This window comes from Mirounga leonina, unplaced genomic scaffold (genome assembly GCF_011800145.1).
Source record: "Mirounga leonina isolate KUSES-001 unplaced genomic scaffold, KU_Mleo_1.0 Mir_153, whole genome shotgun sequence".
Classification (NCBI taxonomy): Eukaryota; Metazoa; Chordata; class Mammalia; order Carnivora; family Phocidae; genus Mirounga; species Mirounga leonina.
This window is the reverse complement of record NW_023270387.1, coordinates 18,059,222-18,069,027: the sequence shown is the minus strand read 5'-3', so window position 1 is coordinate 18,069,027 and position 9,806 is coordinate 18,059,222. Positions and strand designations below refer to the sequence as shown.

General features: G+C 44.5%; 1 pseudogene; it reads right to left on the bottom strand.

Annotated features, from left to right (window-relative positions):
• Positions 1-988: 988 nt before the first annotated feature.
• Positions 989-1,462, bottom strand: LOC118013082 (annotated as a pseudogene).
• Positions 1,463-9,806: the final 8,344 nt, after the last annotated feature.

The following is a 9,806-nucleotide window of genomic DNA, read 5'->3' as shown; positions in this document are numbered from 1 at the left end:
TTCTTTTGCTAATTAACTCTCTGGTCCCATCCTGGTTCTGCCTAGAATATCTGTCCATTTTGCACAGCTCCTGGGTGTCCCTCTCTCCTTGCTAGATGGGATGCTGCCTGATTCATAAATTGTTGAATAAAGCTGATTTGACCTTCACATTTACTCAGTTGAATTTTGGCTTTTAATAATATAATATAAACATAAATAACTTATGACCTGTACAAACAGGGAAAATTTTGCTTATGCCAAGCCATAGGAGAATGATACTCTGGCCAGTGATATGTCTTGCATCTTTATTCCAGGAATGAAAAAATATTAAAAGTGCCTCCCTCACCCTCTGCCTGACCTATCCTATCCCCAAACCACCCTAGAAGGTGTTTAGCCACACCTTATGACAAGTCCCATTCTACGATAGGTTTGGAAAAGTCAGCAAGACAATTTACTTCTGTTGACTCATCTTTAAAATGGAAACAAACATATTTAACTCATAGGGTTTTTGTGATAATTAAGTGGCTCAAGAATATGAAAATACTAAGCAAGGTACCACATGCTGGGTGCCACTTGTTAATGAAACTGTTTTTTCCCTGTGTACTACTCCCCTTCACATTCTCATGACATGTAGTTTCTTTGTTTAATTAGATCTCAGGACTGCAGAATTAGATTAATCACAATCCATGGTCCATATGGCTCAATTTGAGCTATTTAGCTAGTTTCTATTATCAGTTCATTTTTATTTTTATTTTTTTCAATCCTGTGTCTTTATTAAAGAGAGCTAGAAAGAGACTATACCTGGCAGCCAAGGAGTGAGGTACTGGGCAGAAAGGTGGGGTGGGCTCAGGTGCTGGGGACTCAAGGGGCCCAGGAGACCCTTTCCTGGCAGTGGCTGAAGAGATACCCAAGGGCGAGCTTTCAGGCACCGGGGCAACCAGCTGGTTCTGCAGGGGGTGCAGGGTAAACTGGGCTGGACTGGAATTTCCCTGAGGCCATCTAGGTCTACCTAGATCATCCATTGGTCCTGACCCTGTTCATTGCCTCCCTTGTCCACCTCATTGACTTCTCCAGCTTCTGCTGACTCCTTGTAGTCATTCATCTCATCCGTGTCCTGCATGTCCTCATCGTCCTCTGAGTCCTCTTCACTATCCTCATCATCATCCTTATCCTCCTCTTCCTTGTCATGATAGTACTCTCAGGACAGCTTGCCAATATGTACCAGGTTGTCGTCTCTGTCTGCGATGCTCTGGAGTCAGGCCCAATAGTCTTGTTCTTGCTGCTGCTACAGCTCTGTCTCGTCAACGCAGGGTCAATCCAGATTAAACCCCAGTGCTCGGTCATACTGGGGAAGAGTGAGGGAAACAAGGTGGACATGGCTCCTAGACTGAGGTAAAGGGTCAGGTGAATCCAGCTTTCAGATGTGTTTAGTTTGGGTTTTTATTGGGTTACGATACAATTTGGGGATGGGGTGGAGTAGAAGGTAGCAGCGAAGTAGCTCTTGAGTCCGGGCTTCACCACTTACCAGCTGTTTGACCTTGGCCAAGTCACTGAACCCCCCTGAGCCTCAGTTTTCTTATCACGCCAGGAGGCAGCAGCTGGCTATCAGTTCATTTTTAATAATACAATAATCACCCACAAACCCTTCACCCAGAGCAAAAGTCAGGACCTTGACAATAACCTACATCTTATCCGATGACCACTCTCTCCTCCAAGGAGCCCATCACCTGCCTCCCCATGCCCCAGGATCTTTATCCTGTGTGTATTTTTTTTTTTTTTAAGATTTTATTTATTTGACAGAGACACAGAGAGAGAGGGAACACAGCAGGGGGAGTGGGAGAGGGAGAAGCAGACTTCCCGCGGAGCAGGGAGTCCGATGCGGGGCTCGATCCCAGGACCCTGGGATCATAACCTGAGCTGAAGGCAGATGCTTAACGGCTGAGCCACCCAGGCGCCCCTATCCTGTGTTTTATAGTCATCGTTTCCTTGTTTTCCTTTTCATTTAACTTTATTGAATCTATAAGTACTCCTAAAAAGGATACCTAAACATTTTTAGATGATTTTAATACCACAAAAAGGTATAATGCTGTTTGAAATATTTTGGGGTTTCCTGTCTTTTGTTCAGTAGTACATGGCTAACATATAGCCATACTGGTGAATGTTGGGCCGTTCATTGATCTGATTGCCGTATAATTGTCCACTCTCCTGTTCATTCATGTTTGGATGATTTATAAGTTTTTGCTTTTATGACTCTCGCCACTATGAACACTGTTTACATGCCTCCAGCTGTGTGTGTATAACAATTACTCTTGGGTATATCCCTAGAAGAAGTCATCTTCAACTTAGAAGGTAGTACAAAATGTTCTCCAAAGTTGTTATGAGACAGGGAAATTGAATGACTCCATAAAAATCTGCGTTTTGTTCCTTTTCTTGTTCCTATTCTTGCTAGGACCGGTACTCCCCCACCTCACTATACACATGCGTCATAATGTAAATAGCGTTGTTTTCCTTTCAGAGACAAGGAGTGAATGATTTCTCTAGAGTAGCTAACGTCTAAGGAAGGACCAGGTGAGAATGACAAGGTGGAGCCATCATCTGCATATTCCAGACCATCAGCGCTAGACACATCTCCATACCAAGACTCTCTGGCTCCGAGGAATAATACCTGGGCCCTCATCTTTGTTCTAACCAGTTCCTGGATGCCGGAGAGGACACATACCCCAGACCGCCATCCTCAATAAAAACCCCAGATCCTGAACATAGACAAGACTCCCTGCTTTCCTGTCTGAGTCTCCTGGACATTCTATGTGTACCTGCACTCTCTCTATACCTTCAGTAAAGTCTGCTTTCGCCTCCTGCTGGCTCAGGTTTGATTTCTATCCCTGCGCACAGCCAGAGACCCTCTTGGCTGGTCTTATGGGGCCCCCTCTCACAACCTCTCACAACCTTGGACTGGCCTGCCAGCATCAGTAACGCCAATTTATATTTCCACCAGCAGCACATAAGAGATCTCTTCGCACTGTAGTTGCCTGTGGCTATGTAATTATTCTGTATTCTAGACTATTCTACAAGCCACTTCAGGATAAGGTAATATCTTTAGAGAGATCAAGAGTATAGGGTCTATGACTGACTTCTACTTTCTTCCTCATTAGCCATGTGACCTTGAAGAAATTCATTCATTCAACAATTATTCACTGAACATCTACTATGTGCTGAAGACACAGAAATGAACAAGATAAAGTCTCTGTTCCCACGGAGTCCATATGCCAGTAGGGAGAAGCAGATAATAAAGGAGTTAACAGAAATTCCATACAATGATATGTCCTATGAAGAAAGGAAAGCCATGATGTACTAAAGAGTGACTGAGTGGGGAGCTACTTTAGCCCAAGGAGGTAGGGAGGGTCACTTGTGTGGAGAGGACCTCAGATCTGAATGACAAGAAGGAGGCAGCCCAGTGAAGATGTGGATGGATGGAGTTGGAGGCAGAGGGCACAGAAAATGCAGAGGCTCTCAGGAGAGAATGCTCAAAGGTGAGGATGTGGAAAAAGGGAAACCCTCTCAACACTGTTGGTGGGAAGGCGAGCTGGTGCAGCCACTGTGGAAAACAGTATGGAGGTTCCTCAGAAAGTTAAAAATAGACCTACCCTACAACCCAACAATTGCACTACTAGGTGTTTATCCAAAGGATACAAACATAGCGATTCAAAGGGGTACCTGCACCCCAATGTTCATAGCAGCAATGTCCACAATAGCCACACTGTGGAAAGAGCCAAGATGTCCATTGACAGACGAATGGATAAAGAAGATGTGAGATATATATATATATATATATATATACACACACACACACACACACACACACACACACACACACAATGGACTATTACTCAGCCATCAGAAAGAATGAAATCTTTCCATTTGCAATGATGTGGATGGAACTAGAGGGTATGATGCTAAGTGAAATAAGTCAATCAGAGAAAGACAAATGCTGTATGATTTCATTCATATGTGGAACTTAAGAAAAAACAGATGAACATAGGGGAAGGGAAGGAAAAATAAAAGAAGATGAAAACAGAAAGGGAGGCAAACCATAAGAGACTCTTAGCTCTAGGAAACAAACTGAGGGTTGCTGGAGGGGAGAGGGGTGGGGGGATGGGGTAACTGGGTGACGGGCATGAAGGAGGGCACGTGATGGAACGAGCACTGTGTGTTGTGCAATTGATGAATCACTGAACTCTACCTCTGCAACTAATAATACACTATATGTTAACTAATTGAATTTAAATAAAAAATGTCAAAAAAAAAAGAGAAGGAACATAAGGAAGGGTGTGGCTGTAGAAGCACGTGGCTTCTGGAGAGTTCAGGCAGGTGACGGGTCTGTCAGAGCCAGCTTGAGTAGCCGGTCAGAGCCCACTGTCTAATCCCTGGGAATGCCTGGAGCCAGTGGTGAAACCATCAGCCCCTGGAAATCAACACTGGTGGGAGTATTCCCAGTACTACCTGGCAAGTGCGTCCTCAGAGCTGCTCCCCACCGCCCTGAGCATGAGTAGTTACTGAGCAGATGCAGTTAAAAAGTGAGACAGAGTTACTTAACCTCTCACAACCTAATCTCAAGGGGTTGCTGTGAGAATTAAATGAGCTGGTATGCATAAAGCCCAGGCACATGCCGAGTGCTCAATGATTAAAGAGACTTGCCGGCTTCTGCCAATTTTCGAGCTCCTTCCCCAGCCTCGCTGCCCTCCAACACTCTGTTCACGATGATCTGTGGAGGAAAAAAGAACAAACATGTGTTGAGTGGTTGCTTTATGCTCAGACTTTCACATATCATTCATTATTCCATACCATCAGCAACACTGTCAGGCAGATATCTATATGGGCAGTTCACTGATCAATCTATTTAAGTTCAGAGAGTCTATATTACTTGCCCAAGGTCACACAGCTGCTAAGTGTTGGAACTGGCATGAAAAACTAAGACATCTGAATCTGACTTCAGGGCCTATTACAATGAGTCTTAATTAAATTAATATCAATTAAAAATATTTTTAAAGATTTTATTTATTTATTCATGAGAGACAGAGAGAGAGGCAGAGGCAGTGGGAGAAGCAGGCTCCCCGCTGAGGAGGGAGCCCGATGAGGGGCTCCATCCCAGGACCCTGGGATCATGACCTGAGCCGAAGGCAGATGCTTAACCAACTGAGCCACCCAGGTGCCCTCAATTAAAATATTTTAATAGGCAACTCATTTCAGTGGATAATACATTTCAGTGAGCCGCATGACTATTGGCAGTAGGAGGTGGGGCCTGTGGGGGGGTGATCAGGTCAGGAGGGTGCAGAGCCCATGAATGGGATTAGTGTCCTTATACAAGAAGCCCCAGAGAGCTCCCTTTCCCCTCCCACCATGTGAGGACACAGTGAGAAGTCTACAACCCCAAGGAGGGCCCTCACCCAACCACACTGGCACCCTGGTCTCAGACTTTCAGCCTCTGGAACTGTGAGAAATAACCTTCTGTTGTTTATTAGCCACCCAGTCTGTGGTATTTTATTATAGCAGCTGAACAGACTAAGACACAAGGGCAAATCAAATCTCAAAATACTGCTCATTCTTCAAGGCTCAACGAAGGTCCTGAAATTTCTGGGAAATTTTCCTAAGCCCCAGCTACTAAGAACTCTCAGAGTACTTTTTAAACCCTAAGATCTCGTGGATAATTTAAAATATGCTGCCTTTTTCTTCCCTTTACTTCTTCATTCTCTCTTTTAAATGTAAATGCTTTAAATATATATATTTATATATTTTATAAATATATATTATATCCTTATATATAAATATTTAAATATATATTTAAAGCATTTACATGCAATACAAGTATGTATTTACATGCAATACATTTATATGCAATACATATATATGTGCAATACAGTAAGGTATTTTTATCATAAAGTTAATGTCAAAAGAAATAAAGAAGGAAAAACAATCACTTCAAATAGAAGTGATCCATAGTAACATTTTAACACATTTCCTTCTATTGTTTTTAGTAAAATTGATAATCAATGGTCTGGCCTACTTAAGTCAACTCTAAATTACTTGAGAGTAGGGATTACACACTATCACTATTATCACATTTTACCTTTCATGTGAGCCCCTTAAATTATTGTCTTTGATGGAGACAATGCTCAATGGATTATGAGCTCCCAGCTAGTTGGGACCAGGGCACATGACTGAGAGTGAGGTGATGTAGATTTGCTTTAATTTTTGTGCCCTGAGAGGGTAGTGTGAAAAACCCAAAAGAGAAGAGGACATAGTTAGCCTTGTCATCTTCAAAACTACAGCTGTCCTCTTTACACAGGTGTGGCTCTCTAGAAGGGAGACCCCCAGGGTTGTCTAATGTCCCAGAGGGATGCTGGATCCACCGTTGGCGTGGGTGGCCAGATATCACTTGAAAAATAAAAGCAAAATTAATAAAGCAAGCAACAGATCACTCTCTTTCTCCTCTCCCTCCTTCTTACAAAGGACTGGGCAAAATTGATGCTTGATCTCTGTAGGAATCTGTTGTTGTTTCCCGTGGCTGCTGTAATAAATCATCACCAATTGGGTAGTTTAGAACAACAGAAATCTCTTCTCTCTCAGTTCTGGAGGCCAGAGCCTTCAATCAGTGTCACTGGGCTGAAATCAAACTGTCAGCAGGGTTGTACTCCCTCTGGAGGTTCGAGGGGAGAAATTACTTCCTGCCTCCCAGCTTCTGGTGGCAGCTGGCGTTCCTGGCTTGTGGCCATGTCACTCCATTCTTTAAAGCAGCATCTGCAAATCTCTCTCTGCTCTGTCTTCACATCACCTTCTCTGAGTGTGTCCGTCTGAAATCTCCTTTTGCCTCTTCCTTTTAAGAACCCTTGCGATTGCATTTAGGGCCCACCCAGATAATGCAGGAAAATTTCTCTATCTCAAAACCTTCATTTCATTACATCCGCAAAAACCCTTATGAAGAAACATTTATACTGCCCAGAGTTTGGGACCTGGTATCTGTGGATGGACATTCTTTAGCGTACTGTATTCCTTAGAGCAGTTAATTTGGAGGCTGCATGGACTTCATGGCTCAGAAGAAGCTTCTTCACCCTCATGATTTGGGTTAATGGGTGGAGATAGATTATGGAGAGGGGCAGGAAATGAGTAACTCGTACTTTCCCAATCCTTCTAGAAAAAGCCACTTTCTTCAATTTATCCTGTTTCCCTCTGCCTGGAACCCTTCCTTCCTTTGACCTCCTCTAAGGGGTCTTGCCTGACCTCACCTCCCTTCCTTGCCCATACTGCTTGGATGAAATCTACGACCCGCTAGTCCTCGGTGCCCCCTTCATAACTGCACAGAGCACAGTGAAAGGCATGTCCTATACTTAATGCTCCCATCCAGAGTAGACTGTAAGCTCCATAAAACTCCCTGTGACTTGTCCAGAGCTGTGCCCTCAGTAGGTGCTTAATAAATGTCTGCTACTCTGACTTGAGTTGCATTCCAGCTGAGACGAGAGGCATCCTCAGCACACGTGCAATTGCATTTCCTCGCCTCTCTGATTCTGAAACTGAGGCCCAGAGACTCCCTTTTCCATGCCACATCCCTAGCCTGGCTGGCCTGACTCAGAGCCCTGATCAAAATCCTCCTCTCCCTGCCTCCGTTTCCTTGGTGATTAGACAGATCTTCATCCCGAGTTCATGTCTCTACTGCTGAGAGTGCGGTGAGTGGCCTGGAAGTCAGTGTCCTTAAAGCAGTCTTTGTTGGAAGGTCTAAGGGGCACACACCAGAAGTGGTGCACCTATGACGGGAAGCTGGTGGAGGCCATGGAAGGGGAAAGGACCCTCCTTGAATGGGCTGGCCTGAACCAGGAAGAGAGTGATATTTCATCTCCGATGTTCAGTGGGAAGAATGGTTTGGGAAACATGTCTCTAAATGACAATGACTCGGTTCTTTCAGGCCCTGACTTTTACATTTGTCATTGTCCTCCCACTGGGTTAAGTATGAGTGCTCCCCGGGGCCAAATGTCCAGCGTGACCATGCATGGAGCCTCCAGGCCACTTCTAGAAGTTTTCTTACAGCCTATTCTCTGCTCCTTAGTGGGAAGCTCCTATAAAGGGAAGCCAGGAGAGGAGAAGAGACACAAGTCCAAATCAGCCCCTTAGTTAGAGACTTTAAAGAGTTGGGGACTGAGTTTGTTCTTGAACTTCAATTATCTATGCTGTTTCTGCCTACTCCAAATGTTGCACTCCTATTCCTATTTAGTGTTTACATGGCTCTTTACAGTTTTCAAGCACTTTCAGGCATCATATCTTGTTTAATTATCATCCTTCTAAGAAAACAAAACAATATGAAGAAGTTACACTAAATACATTTTTTTTTTTTTTAAGATTTTATTTGTTTATTTGACAGAGAGACACAGCGAGAGAGGGAACACAAGCAGGGGGAGTGGGAGAGGGAGAAGCAGACACCCCGCTGAGCCAGGAGCCCGATGTGGGACTCGATCCCAGGACCCTGGGATCATGACCTGAGCCGAAGGCAGACGCTTAACGACTGAGCCACCCAGGCGTCCCTAAATACATTTTTTTAAGGACAAAAAAAAAAAAAAAAGACCGAGGCTCAGAAAAATTAAGCGACATACTCATGATAATACAGTGATGCAGGAGAGTAAATCAGTATTTAAACTCAGCTTTTTCCGAAGTGAAAGCCGTTCTAGTAATACTCTTCTCTCTTTCTTGGGCTGGGTCCAAAAATGTCTTATGACTTGGTACTCTCACAGGGGTAGGGGAAGTTCCTTAAACAGTGTAGACAAATCTCTCCGGTGAGGCCAAGTGAAGGCGTGGATCACCCCTTGGCTTCTGAAAGGCGTCCAAATGGAGATTCTACCAAGAAGGAGAGTTAACTGTCCCTGGAGTCATGTGTATTGCTGTGAGCACCCATAATGTCTCGGTAATCCCAAGTGTAGGTAGCAGAGGCCTAGAAATTTATTGATTTAAAACTGCAATTCAGGGGCACCTGGGTGGCTCAGTCCCGTCACACGTCTGCCTTTGGCTCAGGTCATGTTCCCAGGTCTTGGGATCGAGCCCCGAGTTGGGCTCCCTGCTCCTCCAGGAGCCTGCTTCTCCCTCTCTCTCTGCCTGCCGTTCCCCCTGCTTGTGTGCTCTCTGTCAAATAAGTAAAATCTTAAAAATAGAATAAAATACAATTGCAACTCAAAATTGCAGTTGAGAGAGCACCTAGTGCATAGATTTTGATTGCTAAGTACCATTTCCTACTAAAAAGAACCAGGGCTTCACGGAGAGATGTTGATTCCAGGTCAGAAGCCGGGAGAGCAGAAGGTTGGCCTGGGGCATCTTGTGCCACGAAGTAGGGGATTGCCCTGAGATCAGTGGCATTATATGAACGGGATACAGGAGCCAGCTTGAAGGAACTCTCACAGCTAAATGCAATTTTTTTTTTTTTTAAGATTTTATTTATTTGACAGAGAGAGCACAAGCAGAGGGAGAGAGAGGGAGAAGCAGGCTCCCTGCTGAGCAAGGAGCCCGATGTGGGACTTGATCCCAGGACCCTGGGATCATGACCCGGGCCGAAGGCAGCTGCTTAACCGACTGAGCCACCCAGGCGTCCCAGCTAAATGCAATTTGATCATCCCTCTTCCCTGCCCCCAAATGGTAATATTAGATTATAGTAGGCTATAGTAGAAAAAAAGTCCATGAGTCCATAGCGATCCTTTAGAAGGTAAAGAGAGAGGAGAAAGTGGGGAGGGAGCAGGGGAAACTGTTCTTTGTGAACCATGCTGACATATAAGTGTCGAAATGTTGGTAGAATTAGA